The sequence below is a fragment of the Neocloeon triangulifer genome, unplaced genomic scaffold (assembly GCF_031216515.1).
Source record: "Neocloeon triangulifer isolate White Clay Creek 2 clone unplaced genomic scaffold, ASM3121651v1 ptg000017l, whole genome shotgun sequence".
NCBI lineage: Eukaryota > Metazoa > Arthropoda > Insecta > Ephemeroptera > Baetidae > Neocloeon > Neocloeon triangulifer.
The window spans coordinates 1,314,953-1,332,782 of NW_026775559.1; the positions used below are offsets into that span (position 1 = coordinate 1,314,953).

The window sequence follows — 17,830 nt, forward strand, 5'->3', positions numbered from 1 at the left end:
TATGAATTATAGTTTTGTGCAGTAAACGGCTTCTTTAATTTTATTTGAATTCCTTGATTCCAATTAAAGAGAATAAAGAAGCAATTGGCTTCAGAATTGTTTGCCTTTGGTATTTCAGTAACAATACACATATTATATGTAATTAAAACATATCAATCGATATGTTAAAGAGATTTATTGAATTAAAAAAAATATAATAATACCATTAAATTGTTGAAAAAATTGGAAAATGTATAAATATAACTTAGAAGTTAATATCTCTGTCAGGAAATCTCGTAAAAATTAATTATGTCAATTTGTTTTGAACACTTTTAAATTAAAAAGCTTTTATCTTGCATTTAAAATGATGCCAGCGTTACAAGCAGACCCGAGGCTTAAAGTTGGCAGGCGTGAAATCCTGAGCGTCCTCTCCTTTTTAGCACGCGGCGAGCGAGTCCTTACAAGAAAGTGGCGAGTGCAAAGAGAGAGAAGCTCTTTTGTGCGTCCGTCGTTCAATTGCCGGAGCTTTTTATCCCAGCGAGGTGTGCGGCGTTTAATTTTTGATGCGGGTCCAAAGCATCCTGCGTCGATCTAGTATACAACACAGGTGGGTTATAGGCCTATAAGGCCAACTGCACATTGCCGCCAGGGAATTATGTCATGCATATATACACACGCGCGCTCCAAAGAGAGAGAGAATGGCGTGCCGGAGAGAGAGAAGGAGCGCGATAAAGTCGGGGCTTTATATTCGGAAGGCCTGAAAACACAATCGATGCCGTGCGCTGCACAGGAGTCGAAAATCGATCGGCTGCATTGTGCTCTGCGCGAGCTATTATTGGGACCTCTCCTAATTTCCAAGAACGTGACCTCCGTCCTTGGTTGGTCTCCGAATCGGAAATGAGCGCCCGCCACTTAAACAAATTGCAGTCCCTCGCTGCTACTCATTGGGGCCTCGACGGAATATCAAATGAGCCGAACGCAAATTTCCTTGTTTTATTTCCAGCCCGGCCGGCATTGAATTATGCAGCCTGTGTATTACGATAGCCATAAGGCGCACGATGAGTTTTTTCTTTCTTTCGTTCTTTCGAGCACTTCTTTTTTCCCTTGCCGCGCTACTGCTCGAGAGAAGGCGCATTTATTTTGTTTGTTTCTCTGCCGGCGAAATTGAGTGCTCGTTGGATTTTTCACCAGGCGCGTAACTTCATTTTGCGCGAAGATGCGTGCGAGAGCTTTCATAGTTTATGAAGAAGAACTCCGTCTGTGTTTGCTTGCGAAAGAGAGCTCGCTGGAATAAAAAATATAAGCGTACGTGCGTTCCTTTCTGAATAATCAATTTAATGGTGCAATTCGGCTCCGCGCGTTAAATCGCGTTCCATTAAGTAGAACATCCTGTGAGCAGTCATAGTGTATTATGTTTCTTAAATAATCTTAGCGAAGACAAAGGGAAATTGCCTGAAATAAAGAATAAAGGCCACGGAGAGAGATATTTTCAGATTTAATCTGCTGTTTACGTAGATACCTGAAAGTGTGCATAAAATTATCCTTTTTTTAAAAGAGACAATTTTACAAGAAAAGGTAATCCTAACTTAGAAAATTATAAATTAAAATCTGATTAAAATGGAAAATTAAAATTTTTTGAATTGGTTATAGATCTTATAAATATGCTTTTGAAAAAAAAAACCAATTTAATTTGATCAGAGCATCAAAACTTCCATTAACCTTCAAGTGCCTCAAACTGATAAGTATTAATTATGCTGGGTGATTATTGGAATAATTAAAAATTTATTTAGTAGAAATTATGTAATAAAAATTCATTGAAAAATTCCATTTATTAGTAATCTTGGAATATTGATTAAACGCAAATACAAGCATTTAAACAAACATTTAACCATGTTCACTTTTAAATTAGCATTATTATTAAAAATTATATTTGTACCAAAAGTAATTTTTATTTAATTATTATTCAATTTCATCAACTAAAAAAATTGTGCTTTTAAAAAAGAAACCAAAGGACTTCCTGCATCTCACATTTTCTTGGGGACAAAATTGTTCGCGTCTCCCTCTCCATTCCGAGCCGCTCGTCGGCCTCGTCGTTTCAAGACGAGAAAAAGGAAGTGTTGCTGGTTTTGCCGGTGCTGAGGCGAGAGAGTGGCGGGTTGCATGAATGCCATCATGATTAATTCAAGCTAAAAAGAAGGATGAACTGCGCAATACCTGCAGCAGCAAGCGAGAGACGTGCCAGTATGAAAAGAGAGAAAGCACCGCTTTTAATTTGCACCCTGCTGCACGACTCCTCTCCGCCGAGAGAGGGATTATTATTTTTCGCTGGGGCGAGAGATGCACAAATATATATGCTTGGTGCAGAGAAAGAAGATAACGCTGGGGAAAAATATAAGCGGTCGCTTCTTTGACTCAATTGCGCGCGCCGTCATTATTAATTTACGGCCGCGGGAGAGAAGGACGCCGCCGAGTTTATTTGAGCTAGCAAAAAATCCTCGCTGAAAAACAAAACGCCCGGGCGAATTTTCTTTGTCATTCTTGGAAATTGTTTCTTGTGGAATTTCCTGTGCGCATATATAGTCCCAGGGCAATAATTTGACTTTTGAAAAGACTCTTTTATGCTGAAACTTCCTTGAATAAACAAAGGAAAATTAAAGGGTAGTGAGGGTTGGATTTTGACTTAAATAACTTGGGCCACGAAAACTGCAATTTTACAAATGTCTTGCTGTTTATCATCGCATGCGTAAACACTGTGATTTTGATGTTCAATCCAGTTGCACATAATTAAAACTGATTAAAACTTAAAAATCCCATTAAATATCAACAAAAACAAGCAAATAAGCCCTAGGGGGTGACCTACATTTATAATTTCAGTTGTCCTAAAAGTTCAAAAAATCATTTGTCCCTAAATTTTTCATCATAATATTTTTTCCTAATTTTTTTCCTTTTCTCCAAAATGCATTTGTCCGAAAATTAATTTGTCCTAAATCTTGTGAGATACAAAAGCTAAATCTCTGCTCTCTGCTGAGAAAACATTATTGTTGTATTCGTCTGCCTTTATTTTCTATCGCGGTTCGGTTAAATCTGAGAAATCATAAAATGTAGCAAAATTGAATACAATGTTGATAATTGATTTTGCAGAAATTAAATTTAATCAAGCATATAATAAAGTTATAAAACTCCCTAGTTTAATATTAATTGAGAAATCTCGGTGGGCGTTGGCCGGTCTTGATGGTTTTAAATAATTTCGCTTGAATATTTTAATTATTTTTATTTATTATTCAGTCAATTTAATACACCATCTATTTCAACAATAGTTTCAGTTTATCATGTTTTAGTGTTAACTTACTTCATTTTGCTTACATTCATAAATTTTATTGAAACTGACTGCATTTAAATGAATGCATTACATGAATGTAATGAAATTTAAAAGCAACAAAGTAAATTTATTTTAGATTCTATATTTTAAGGACACTTTATTTTAGGACAAATGAAATGTAAAATTTGGAATAATTGTTTTAGGACTTTGGCTTTTAGGACAAATAGAGAAATTAGTTTTAGGACATATAACGGCGACTCATCCTGGGCATGAATTATTTTAAAAATGGTACTCGGGTCTTTGAAAACTTGACGAACTTTTAATTTAAACCAAAATTTTATAATTTCTATTTGTATTTGGAATGCTTATTTCTAGAGTCTCTTTGCTTAACAAATACGCCTCAGATGAAGTTTGATCGCAAATTCAATAATTTCCATTCTATAATTTCTTCTGTTCATTTTTCTACAATTATCTCGTAGCTGTCCGCTGCAGGACTAGACATTATGCAAATTCACGCGGCGGTGGCGGAATTAAAACCGCGCCACGAAATCTTGGTCTCGGCGCTCGAGTGAATTATGGAATTGCGGCGGCAATTAAAAATTAATCCTGCGCGCACTCCTCGCGCTGACGAAGTAATTGACCCAGTTTCTGTCGCGGATAAAAGGACCCTCTCCCGGCCGGCGTCGGTACAGCTTTTACTATCCAATTAAAAGGACTCTTATGGGCGCCACGCGAAATGGGCCAAAAACTCGCTCTTGAATTACGGGGATGAGGCGCCGCGCCACGTGCCGGAGAAATTTTTGACGCCGCAGTCAAAACCAGAATAGCGTAATTGTACGAGAAAGAGACTTCAAAGTAGTTAACGGCTCGAGTGAATAATTAAAGCCGCACTCGGGGGAATCTTTAAAACCAAAGAAAGGTTGGTTCTCGCCAGCCAGAGTACAACAGAAAGAGAGAGAGAGAGAGATGAATGTCTGCAACACGCCGTGCACTTCACAGAGAGCAAAGCACGAATTGGCAAGGAGAATAGGACTGCAATTATTCACCGCTGCGAACCAACTCTTTCACCACCACACGCACTCAAGTAAATTTAACAGTCTTTCCACTATAAGAAGCCCTTTTTTCTCAAAAAAAAAGAAGAACAAAACTTAAATTAAATTTTTTAATTTTCAAAGATAGACAAAGCAAATTCCTAATATTATGTGAAATTAATTATGATGATAGTTTAAATGAAGAAAACAATATTATTTAAAAGAGTCTTTACAAATTAGATGCGAATCTTTGGCGTTTTTGTAAATTGACATAATTGAAATTTAAAGAAACAAAAATTAGCTCTGCCTTAAGTAAATTTTTTAACGTTAATGCCGGTTTATGCTAGAATTTTCCAACTCTTTACTAAATACACCATTTAATTATGTTAAATTATTACATGTTGTTATCAGAACGCGTGTTTTTGAACATGAATTGATGACGAATTATCCTTTAGCGTTCTAATTAATTCAAAGCAAAGTGCTTCTCAGCTCATTTGGTCATGAACAGGGGTGAGAATTTGACAAAGTAGTGCTTTCTCACGGCGCGCATTTGCATTGATAAAGTTCTGAATCGCGTTTTTTCCTGCAGTCCACTATGAATGCACCAAGTGTGTCCACGTGAGGCGACCATTAATCCGCAATGCCCATAAATAATGCTGCACCTTGCTCGATTAATTTGCAGTCGCTGCTGCTTAAGGTGCGATCACGCGATTACGCGATTTTACCTTTCCAGACAATTGAGGCTCAAACTAATGGCTGCGATTGTTGGCGGCCTCATTTGTCCACCATGGTCGGTCTTTTTGCTTTAAAGCACTTTGGATCACCGAATAGAACACACACATAATTAGAATTTAAAAATAGGACAGAAAACACAAAACATCAACAAATTAATTATTTTTAAATAAAATAAAAGTCCTTGTGTTCATTTGACCATATTGTCACAAAACATTGTTTGGATTAAATTGTTGAATGAATATTGACATTCAAATATTCTAGTTTTATCCATGAATCAATAAACGCTATATAAATCTGTAAATAATGACGAGCAGAGTTCGCATCACTTGCAGACACGCGTGCAATTTATTGATCATAAACAAGGCTAATCAAATAATTTGCCTCGTCCCTCTTGAGAGTTGAGTTCTCAACTTTGGAACTTTGAGCAGAGATGAGCAAATGAGGGCCTCTATAATTTCCATAACACGACGCGTGTTGGTCAGGGGGTGGAAGGCAGGGGTCAGGTTCGACGGCCTTGGCTGACCTTTCCTCTCACTCTTATATCGGATTCAAATGAATGCGGGCCTGGAAACTTCTTATCGGCAGCACGCCAACGGAATTTGCATTTTGATGAATCGTCAATGTCCACCCCCTTGAGTTATGGCGGGGGTCATGACCTTGCAGTGGATTCACTCTCTAGCTCGTGCGTGCGTGATTCCGCCAACTTTCCTTCTTTCGTGTCTCTGACCTTTGTTATGTAACCTTTGGATTAGCGCGGAAATTGCCCACCACCTGGAAATACCAGCTCATTAGCATTGACGCCGCCAGCATTTCCAAATTTCCATACAAGTAGCAGGGGGTCGATGAGGTGACCTCTATTAACCCCATTAAAAACTGTAGTCAGTTGCCAGCGATGCTGAGCGAAATTATTTTTCAATGTTGGCCTGAAAATTTTGGTTTTTGTTGTTATTTAAGAATTGTAATTGAGAAAAGTAAACTTATCTTTTGTCTGCATTCAATTTTAGAATTATGAAAATTTTTTCAGCTCATTCAGCTTGTTTCTCATTCTAATATGTGATTGAAGATAATTCTAGAACCTCAATTTAACTCAAAAGTTAAATAAAAGAAAAAAGATATTAGGCTCTATTATAGAAAATTTTAATGTTGGATTTTCCACAAAACATAAACATCAAACGTGATTCTTTTATTTTTTGCCCTGATTGTGGTTTATTTATTTTTTTACAAAAACAGCTGTACTGAGTAGCCGTTTAAAAAAGACGTGACATTTTTATTCTACGTTTGTCCGCACTGGTCGCGTTTGTTTTTGTCGATTTCGCTGAATGTCAGCCCGCGGCTTCCTTCTACAACCATCTCATATCTGCTCGCTCGGACACTTTCTGCACGTCTGGCAGCGGGATGGCCATTGGCGAAATAATAACACTTTCCTCGTCCAGCAAACACGCTTTATTGCCCGCCAGGATGGCCCCGCCGGCACATTGTGTTTCGCCAGCCAGCGAGCTCGGTTGGCGCAAAAAAGATCCAGAAAAGAAATGATCCGCATTAGCCGCCACTAAATTTAATGGCGGCGAGTTGACAAAACCTTTTGGCGATGAGTGCTTCACTTTTCCAATACAAAATGACAGCCTTATTCGCTGATAGTTTACGTAGAAGAACCTGAAATCCGGTTCTATCGTTCATCATTTATTTCAGATTACCAATACCAAGTGAAGTAAAAGCTGCCAGAAGAAATGGAAGACTATGAAAGATTAACCATTTAACTTCAATAGTATTTTTTTTTAAACATTGCATTAGAAGAATTAATCTTCTAATATTAATACAAAATTATTTGATGCGTATAATTAATTTTCGTAATTTTTAATGAAAAATGATTGTAAACTTTGTTCTATATGTCTAGAAGAAGACTAAATTTTAACAGCAAATTTTAATTTAGTTTTTAAAAATTAAGCAGATTTCTTTATTATGTTGATTATTCACACGAAAAAAGCAACGTTTGTGTAAAATATTAAGAAACAAAACATCTTCAAATATATCTTGAAATATCCTAATAAAAAATCTAGACCGGATGCCTATTGCATTTTGCTTGACAGCACGCGTCTCTTTTCATTACGACGATCGCAAACAAAATTTCTCGCGCAAGATAAAACTTGGCCGTTTTCCTCGTGGAAATTCGGCCTGTTTTGGCTGCTGGCTTTCTTTGTGCGGTAATGAAGTGCCACACGAGAGATGGTATTTGTTATTGGGGCAGCTGGCAATGTGCCCGCAGCCCTTCTTTGTATACTTCGGTGTGTTGGGCAGGAAGCGGGTCTGAAGGTGATTTGCGGCCGCCTTATTTACGGCGTGCGACCAAGAGCAGACCCGAAATCGAAAAATATAATAGAAAGGAAGGACCAGCCGTCCGTTACGCGGCCCGTTAAAAGTGTCCGAGAATTTATTTCAATGATTTTTTGGATATTATATCTTCTTCAAGATAATACATTATTATCCCGTGCAGAGATAAATAAAATTTTGATATCACAGGAATTAGACTTTCAGATTTATTGCCTCGCCGATGATGCGTTTGCTCCGAGTGAGTGGCAGTTATGTAAATATGCGCCCTTCACGTTCAATAAAGCTGATATGTTTCAGACTCTGTTGTCTTTAAGTGCCTGCATTGTATGCCCAATATGGGAAACTGATCACGCTCCTGTTGAATAATTCCAGTAAAAGTTCCATGGCCAGTTCAAGCGTGCATTTATATTTAAAATAAAGAAAATACTCCATTAATATGGGTTTATTATTTATTTCTAAGCAGTTTCTAGGTAAGATTGGCCAATTATTAAAACATTTTTTTTATTTAAATTCACTTCAAAGTTGAGGCTCAAAATGAATTTATTCTTATTTTATCATTTTGAATCAAACATTTTAAGGATGTAAAAATAAAAACCTCCTTACAAAGCAAGGACTCTTTTGAAGATTGAATTGTAAAAAGATTTTTTTTTTGTATTTTGACAATTTTAATGATATATTTATATTTTTTACAGTAACTTACAAAAAGTCAGCAATAAATTGAAGCATGAAATTTTTTTACCCAGTAATTTCAATTCTAATGCATTTATTTCAATCAGTACCATTGTAAATGTAATGAAAAATATAAATAATTTTTTCCCAACAAACGCCATTTAATAATCGCTAAAACCTAATTTATTTTGAAACCGTTCCAATTGATATTTGGGCTTAAAAGTTAATCTATAAAAAATAAACAAATGAACTTGATTCTTAATGATTTACATTGTTTGAATTTTAGATAATATCTAAGGAATGATGATTTTACAAAAAAAAGTAATAATTATAAATGCTGGAATGCCATTCAGTATATTTTTTAAACGGGGAAAACATGGTTGTAACTGTATTTTTTCAACAGACTTCTATATCCATTATTTTTCTTGCGATCATGTAATAAATTGTTGAACTCTTTTGAATTAATTTTTTTTTTGTATAATTGAGAAAGAAAAAAAAAATAAAATGTTTTTTTGTTCATTTTCATGTTCTGATTTTCCCTGTTTTAATTTACCTCTCATTAAATGTAATTATATAAAAAAGCATAAAAAATTATTTCGTTATAGACTAAATAAAAAGAACGAAAAAAGTGCCACATGATTAGCATCCAAACAGCGCCGTCAGCAACAGACACGAGAGGGTACACAAAGTGGAGCTTTTTCTTTTGCTCTAATTACCCGGCAGCTCGATCGATTCGGCCGGCGGCCCGAAAGCGCGCGGCGTCGGGGCGAGCTGCGAGATTTAAAGCAAATGGCGAATTAATTAATGTGGCGTGTGATTAGAGGAGTGTGCGACACACACACACTCTCTCTCTCTCTCTTTTACGATAAATAACCAGTCGGGAGGAAACCGCGTGCACTGCCGATTATAAACAGCCGCCGCGCTCATTTGCCAAATGAGTTATGGTTGCTCCGTCTCTTTTTCCCGTGACTGATTCGCAAACCTGTGATTTATGCATGGGCGTGCTGTGCGTCCGTCAATGTGTGTACATACGGGGCGCGGACGTTTTTGGCACATGTGTGCACACTCCGGCCTAATTGTTATACAGCTAAAGCCGACTGAAAACCACACATCACGTCATCTCAAACACTATTTCAATCAGTCAATTTTTTTGTGTGGTAAAAAATAATACAGCGGGGGTCACATCAAAAGATGTGGTGAAAAAGTCTTTTTCATTTATTCATTAATGTTCCAAATCAAATTGAATAACAATAATTTATGAATAAATTGATGTTTGCTTCAAATTGAAAACATGATGACCCTGGTTTCTTGGCGGCATTAGATTTAGATACTTTTAAAATCAACCAACTTTATTAAAAAAAATTTATTAGATGTATTTGATGAAATAGTAAAAAAGCATTTCAATTATAAATTGTATCTTTTCTAAAAGCTAAAGATAGTTTCATAAACAAAAAATACAGAATAGTTTAAAAAATTTTAAATTGAATTATTTAAAATTATTTGATTGAAATGATTTTAATAATTTGATTTAATAATTTCAAACTGTATTTTTTAGTAAAAAATTCTGCTTTATTCAAACCAACAATAAAGCAAAGGGACCATTGCCGAAATGAATATTGCTGGGAATAAAAATTCAAGTCTTCTTTCACCAGTTGGATCAAACTAAAAATAATTATGCTTGGTTGTTTTGATTCTCTGTCGAAATTTTCTCATTAGACCTCTCAAAATATTTTGGATCATCAAACCACATAAGCTACGAAGGAAATCTGAAATTTGCTGACTATACTTATTGCGCAAAAATGAGCATCGGAAATCCTCTTTGCGCGCGTTAGAGAGAGGTCCTTGCTTTGAGATAAGACAATTTAGGACCCACTTATAAGTTGCGCCCGCCCGCCGGCCAGAATTAAACGCAACCACCAAATGAATTCTTCTCCGACACTACTTTATAATTAGTCCGTGATGCGGTGGTTTGCAATTTAAAAACATGCACACGAATCATCAGATAATTTGCTAATTAAAATGCAAATGCCGGCGTTTGCTCTTTTTCTCTGCCGTAAGTTTCTGCATAATTTGCTTCGCACAATAATGGCAAATCCAGCCTTTGAGTGAATGGAAATCGATTTGCAAGTGCGACGGCGCACACGCGGCGTCCTTGACCCGATTTTTGTTTTTGGAAAATTGCCGCCCTTATCATTTCCCGTCGTTTGTTATTATCACTGCATTTCGGCCCGGCCCGGCCCGATCTTGATAGCTTTGATGGGCCTATGCCGTGATTCCTCATCCGACTTATGCGATTTACCTCCCGATAACACCGGTCGGTGTAACATGCAAATTTCCCCCACGTTTGTTTCGCTCGGCCCCATCGGACGCGAGATTTAAAAGCGGAATCTCGTGATCGCCGCTCCTGATGTCAGTGACTTGGAAATGTGCACGAACGGGCAGGTAAATAAATACAAAATTTTCCGAGATACGCAAAAGAGATCGATTTTAGGTTTGAAGTTTCTCTTACAATTTTCTACTGTAACATTACCAAAATTTTAGAACTGTTCAAAATTGAGTGAGAAATGGCATATTTAGGATAATTAATTATAGTTAAATTAAAATCTGGAATCTTGAAAGCGATTGAATAAAATTTTAATAAGGTTAAAGGAAAAGAAGTTGGAAAAATGTTAATTTTTGTTAGGAAATTTATTAGCTATAAATAGTGTCTTGGAAGTTCATATTATAGTATCAATAGTAATTTATATAAGTTTATACATGGAGTATTAAATTTAGGAAAAATGTCTATTTTATTTTTGTATTAAATATTATAGACTACAGTTAAAGGGAATCAATTCATGAATAATAATATGGAAACATTCATTATTGACCATTTTAATAAGAAGCAAAACATTTGAAGGTCTTCCAGCAATCAAAGCAAATTTTATTCAGATCACTTGATGCTCGTAAAGCCTTAGGAGGAGCGAAAAACGAAAGCAAAACGAAAGCACAGGTGTAAATCGCATTACTGTCGTGCCGCGCGCCCTGAATTGAGTGAAGCAGCGAGGGGTGCTTTGCTCGCGCGCGCTTTTCAAACATCAGAGCCAAGCAACCACTTTTGTGTGTGCGTGTGGTGGAATTGCGGGTCACATGGAGCATCAGAGCGAGCGAAGCCGTATCACTTCAAAGGGACACGACGACAAACAGCTTTAAATATATCAGAATCCAAGAAATCTCTGCTCACTTGTTGGAACAACACGCGCGGTATAATTCGCGGTTGAGGACGAAATTCGCGCGCGCGGCACCTCGCGTTAATTCTCACAAGCCGGGAAAGAGAGGAAAGTTTTCTCGCAGGCAAAATGAGGAAAAAGCGGAAAAGTTCGTCAAGAGTCACGCTCGAACAAGTTGCAACTCGTTTTCTGGAATTTGTCACAAATGACTTAACCCTCCCTGTCATCTACACGCCCTAAAAGCAAAAGCTCGTATCTGCAACGCAACACACCCTTTCGTTACGTAATTTCATCGGCCATACAATAGAACGAAGGAGGACTCTGGATTTCTTCTTTTTCTCTCCAAGAGCAAAAAATAGAACGGGATGAAAACAACAGCGGAACTTATGAGAAATAGTACTAAAAGCCTTCCACCATTTTTTTGTGGCTCTTGGCCTGGCAAAAACAAAATCAGAAAGGATACGCCCATTATATTTTTTATTTTGCCTTTAAAACGATTTCACAGAGGAAACGGGGAATTTTAATTATATTATGAGAATCTATTACGAAGCTACTGAGAAAATTGAGATATTTCTGTGATAAATTAAAAAAAAATTGATACAAACTTGCAGATCGGCAATTATAGACTTCATTTGGAAACACTTGGTTTAAAATTGGGCCTACATTAATTTATTGTAAGTTTAATAGAGACCTAGAGATGGTTGTCGATGCTCCTCCAATGTGATTCCATTTTAATTGTTTTTCTGACTTGTTGCGAGAGAATAACGGAATAAATTGCAATGAAAACTCCGTTTTTGAGATTCTTTTAAAGATTCCAATAGTTTTGAGAAATTTATATTTATTTTGCTTATGTGGAGCTTATTGAATTAAAAAATTTCAAAATTTTCATTATTATTTTTTTTTCAATTTTGTATGTTGAAGATTTTGCCATCGTTTTGTGGATGCGTCATCTTACTCTGCTTACTTGAGCTTGTTTGCATTGTTGGTCGACTGTGTTGGCAAATGGAAATGGAGCTGCGGTTTTGCAGCCTCCTCCGGCCCATATCAAGCGAAAGTTGGCTCCTTTCGTTGTCGGCTGCAGCGAAAGGCAAACTTAGCAGCAAAACTATTCGCGCGATTCACGTCAAGTCTTGAAATATTCACCCCCGCCGGCGCAAATGACACACGCACGCCGCTGTGTGCAAAAACGGCGAGCATCAGCGAAATCCCACCCCAGCAAACTGTTTTGCATAATTCATCCCTCGCCGCTGCGTTTGAGAGAACTTTTCGTTGTTAACTTTTATTTTTACGGCGTTTCCGCAACGAGGGCTGAAAAAAATAATTTATGTTTGAAACAGCAACAGACGGTTAATTGTAATTAATTTCAGTCTTGATTTCACCTGAGGCTGCGATTTCCACAAGTTTGCTTTTAATTAAGCTCGAAAGAAAGTTCATCTTTTGTTCGCATTGTGTTTTGGCAAATGAAAAATTACACAACTCTTATTCTCTCGGCAGAGAGTGCAATTACAGTTTTTTGCGGAATTAAAAAGTTTCGCTGTTGTTAAGCAGCTGTAAAAAGTTGATGATTATTCAGGCCAAGTTTGTTGATTTCATTAAAGCTTGAAGCAAGGCGGAATGTGTTGTTTTCTTGCGCGCTGCAGTTATTAAATTTTTACAGCGGCCGCGACGCTTTCTCTGGAGCGTCTCGTTGGATTTGCGCGACGTTTCACTTTGAGTGACTTGGTTGAAATTGCGAAAAGAAAAAAATCCAAGATGCCTCACTTATATACAATTAATCTTAAAAGTAAGTCATTTTACTAGTAATTATATAAAAGTTATTTTTCCAAGCAATTGATGTGACTCTTCATTGAATTTGTTACAATTTTTTTGTAGCAAAAATTAAAGCTTAATTTTTTTCCATCTTTTGTCACACTTTGCAGTAACAATTTTGACAAAGTAAATAAAAAATTTATTAATAATAAAAGAAATGAATGAAATATTGTTAAAAGATTTGAAAAAATGTGTATAAAATTTGCATTGTATTTTAATGTTGCTCTGACTGAAGTCAATATTGAATAATTTTTGTGATCTGAACTTCTTTTTATTTGCAACAAAAACGTCGGATTGAATTGCATAAAAGCAATTTATTTTACTTCTATCAGCTGCAGTTAGTTTCCCATTGACGGAATTCGTGGACGCATTTCTGGCCGAATGGCTTTTCCAGCATCCGCTCTCACCAGTTCGAACGTCAACTTCGGTACATAAATGTGTGTCGCCGGCACAAATAGCGCACGAGGCACGCAGGGAAAAGGGAAGCGAGTGTTTGTGTGTATTGCGATCAAAAGCGGAAGGAGGGCTTGCACATGGCAGGCGAATGCCCAAGATGGTTCGCATTTTCGCGTGCACTATTCGTAGCCAGAGCGAGCAGCTGCCTCTGATTATTATTCTGGCTCGCGTGCGCTCTTCTCAAACACACACTTGGCTTTTTATGTGTTTGTAAATAGGCGTCTGATGTAACGCAAATGCTCCCGGCGCAGTTGAGGTTTTTGCACCCGCTTTATTTCTTCACTCGCCAGGGATTAGCGCACTGGTCTCGCGCCACCCAGCCAGGGGTGAATCGATCTCCTTTGTGCATGCCAGAGGAGCACCCGAGAGCTAATTTTATCTCTCCATTCATTCAAAATTCTTTCAGCCCTCTTAATTAATAATCAATATAATTTTCCAGTTTCATTTCATCTGCATCCGATTTTATGAATTAAAACAAAAGTTAATTTGACAGATGTTTGAAAATGGATTGAAATAAAAATCTTTTTAAGCTCTTGTATACCGTTGGCGAGTTTTCAAACATCTAACAATTAATTTAAAAACCTGGAACTTTTGATAATGATAATAATATGGTTTATTACAATCTGAGGATTTTTAAAATAATATTTTTCTCCTAAATTTTCATTAAGATTTAGGATAGTAAATTTTGTTTTTGCATTTTAAATAATACCTGAAAAATGTGATTTCATAAAAATAATATCAATTTCCTCATTTGAAAATAAAAATAATATTACAAAATAAGTCATATAGTAAATGGCTTTTGAGAAATTTTGTATCTATGTAAGTTTTTGTACGCTATGGTCTTTAATAAATTATTTGCTAATGAGTCATACAAAATGATATAAAATGAAATTGCTCCACATTTTTCGATTTTCTCAGTTTTTTCATGCAGCTTTCAGTGGATAAAGGATTAATTAATCTTGTTTCTTTTCAACTTTTTTCACATGATAGCGAGTTATTTTGGGCGGCCTGAGAGAAAAACGAGAGCGACGGCTGCCATTGACACCGTTGCATACATAAACAATGGGCGGCAATCGATGCCTTTTGGGTGCATGAATGCGGCAGGGGCTGCGAGGAAATTGAATGAGAGAGTCGAGATAAGCACAACACGCTAACAAGTACGACAAACAAAGCGCTCGTCGCGTGCTGCGAAGAGTTTGGCTCTGAAATTTGAAATTTATATGTATGTCCTCATATGAAACTCACCGCACGAGTGTAGGTGGCAAGGAGAGACGCCGTGCATAATGCAAAGGCCCCAAGTAAGTGTCAGGCTAAGCCGATTAAATAATTAGAGGACGCCGAATTCATTACGAATTAAGCGGGCAGGGCACCGAAGAGACCGCTCGGAATTGCCTCTTTGCTCATTATGCACTAGTTTGGCAAATGTGCCTGGCGCAGATAGCGCCTCGAGTGCGGTCTAGCCGTTGACACTCGCAATTTCATTTTAATACCAGACTTGATTTATCTCTGCTCGAAATTAAATTATAAATTACTTATTTTTTTCTTTCAATGTTTCAATTTTTAAAGATAGAATCAAATAAAAATTCTTAATAAGTTGTATGATTTTAATGTTAGATTCAAATGGTTATCTCAACAGTGCTAACTCTCAAATTAAAATCATTAGCAAAGTAAATTCATTGATTAATCACCTGCTTCCTTTTGTAAAAAAATTATCAGGCAGAAAATTTTATTATTCTTTATTTATTTATCGAACCCATTTTTGAAGTTATTAATCAAAATTAAAACTAACTACACACATGTTTTGGTAGTTTTCCCAAATGATTGCAACCAGCAAACTGACTGAAAATTGGTTTGGTGAAAAAAGTTTAGATTTTTTTCTAATTATTTGGTCCACAGATTTTTCTGGTTTCGGATTTGTTACCACATTCCATTTTTCAAATGTGAAACACTGTGTTTCCGTCACCCCTACCTATATCTTTCTGAAAAGCATATTATTTATACCTTAAAGAACAAAAACAGGCGCAGCAACACGCTCGTTTTAATCACAATGATCACGAAAGCTGCTGCTTGTTATAGGGAGGGTAAAAATAGCTCGCCTTTTCTTTTGACGCTGCGAAATTGATCGATTTGTGTCGTTTAATTGAAAGCATGCATGTCTCGCGACGGAGCGATTGAAATTTGAATGCTCCGTTTGCAGGCGGCGGAGATGAGCGAGCGAGCGATAAAGACGTGCAGATTACACAAAAGTAGCAGCTGCACATTCAGCATCCGACTGACTGACTCGCTCTCTCAGTCAGCCCTCTATTGAATTATTATTCTAATGAGATGCTCCGCACACCAAGCGAGAGAAAGGGCCGCAAAATCAACATGGCACCGGGTGCGAGAGAAAATAATGACGACTTCGCATATCAAAGCCTTTAAGCGGCCATCTTTTTGCAGCGGACCAAACCCGTTAGTAAAAAACTTGAACGTACTAGAACTATCAAAAGAGCTCTTAGAAAAATTCCAGGGGGGGGGGGGATTTATGTTTTTATAACATACAAAATGCTTTTCAAAACCACTACTAGGAATATTACAAAAATAAATGTAGGTGAAACCCTAAACAAAACCTAAGAAAATTGCAGGACCTAATCAATTTTAAACTAATGTATTCTTGAATCGAGCATCTGCTTGTGCTCGTTTGATATGGCCAGTGATTTTACATTTTTAATGCAAATTTTATTCAAACGTTTGGCTTAATGGTGGATTTGTCCCATTCTTAATCTTTGCTTAAAATCAACAAAATTAAATGAATTATCATTGTATTAACAATTTGCAACTCTTGAGTGAATATTTTAAATACAAATTTCTTTCATAATAATCCTGAAATTACCTTATCTCATTATGAACATAATATTATATATTTCTGTTATTAAAAATACATATTAGATTTAATGATAATTTGTATCCTAAGTAGAAAATAACTCGTTTCCTTCAAATTTAAATATATTCCGACAGTTGAAAAGAAACCATCAAAGGAAAAAGGTCATGTCTCGAGAAATCGATAATTATGACATAAACCTACAAGGCCATGACCAAAATTATTTTTAGCTATCAGATTGGTGCCACAAAATTAAATTTCTTTTATAAGTATGAGATTTTTAGTTTTCAGAAAGGCAAAAATAAGAAACGAAAAGTTAGGATTTTTTATTTTACTTGTTAAATCCTCTTATTAGTAAATTAATAACAATTCTATAATTTAATAGGACAATTCAAATTGTTTTTTCGAATCAAATTTATTCGTTTCATCAAATGAACGCCTAGAATAGTCTATTATCCAATATATGCAAAGGCAAATTCTGTTATGCTAATTTTTCCGTAGCCAAGATACGAATTAACTTGCAAGCCAATGAAACTCTTTTATGGTTTTTTCGTCAGAAGAATAAATTGACTTTCCAATGCAAATTAAATTGTACACTTGCGTGCCGCTTATCACGCACCGCCGTTTCATTTACAATTCAATTCAATTACGGCGAGAAAGGAAGTGTACACAGGAATGTATCCTTCCCAATTCTGCGAATTCTCTTGAGGGTCGTTTCCTCGCTTTGTCCAACGGCTGGCACGTGGCCTATCAAAAATGGTTGAAACAATAAATAAAACGATGAATGCGGAAAAATTTGAGCAGCTGCGTGTTTATTTTATGAACAAAAATCCTTTGCAAAACGAAATCAGCATTCCGGTTGTTTATTTGGTCGGCGCGCGAATTTATTTAAATCAATTATAAATGCGAGTCTCTTTTGTTCGCTCTGCCGTGACGAAATAAAGCTGTCGCATACGTATCGAGGGCCCTTGTGCGCCTACACTACGTTTCGAGTGCGCGCACCACATAATCCCCTGCTTGGCAGGCAATCGAGCGTTCCGTCGAGCTCGGCTGCTGCGCGGGTTGCCTATTGCTCGCGACGACCAAAAATCAAATAATAATAGGAGCAAAAACATGATTTTAGGAGAGAAACTAATTAAAAACAATATTTACTGAAAATAATAAAAAGTGTTTTTAGTTTTATTGGTTTTGAATTTTGATTTTGTTTATATTTTCTCTTCTTAAATCATGTCTTCCTCTTTAGAGACCATAAAAATATATAATATTTCGTAATGTTTCATCATTATAAAATTGTAAGCATTGTAAGCAAATGATAATTGAAAAAAAACGCACTTTTAAAAAATTGGCACCGACTTTTGTTAACTTAGTCAATCTATAACCTCTTCGCAATAAAGCTGCTCCCTAGGGAAGTATGACAGAAGCGACGAGACGCCTC

At 36.5% G+C, this 17,830-nt stretch overlaps 1 protein-coding gene across 4 annotated transcripts in view; it reads left to right on the forward strand.

Moving 5' to 3' along the window:
• Positions 1-17,830, forward strand: part of LOC132202949 (sodium/potassium/calcium exchanger Nckx30C) — a 96,791-nt gene that overhangs the window by 12,181 nt on the left and 66,780 nt on the right. The window lies entirely within an intron of this gene.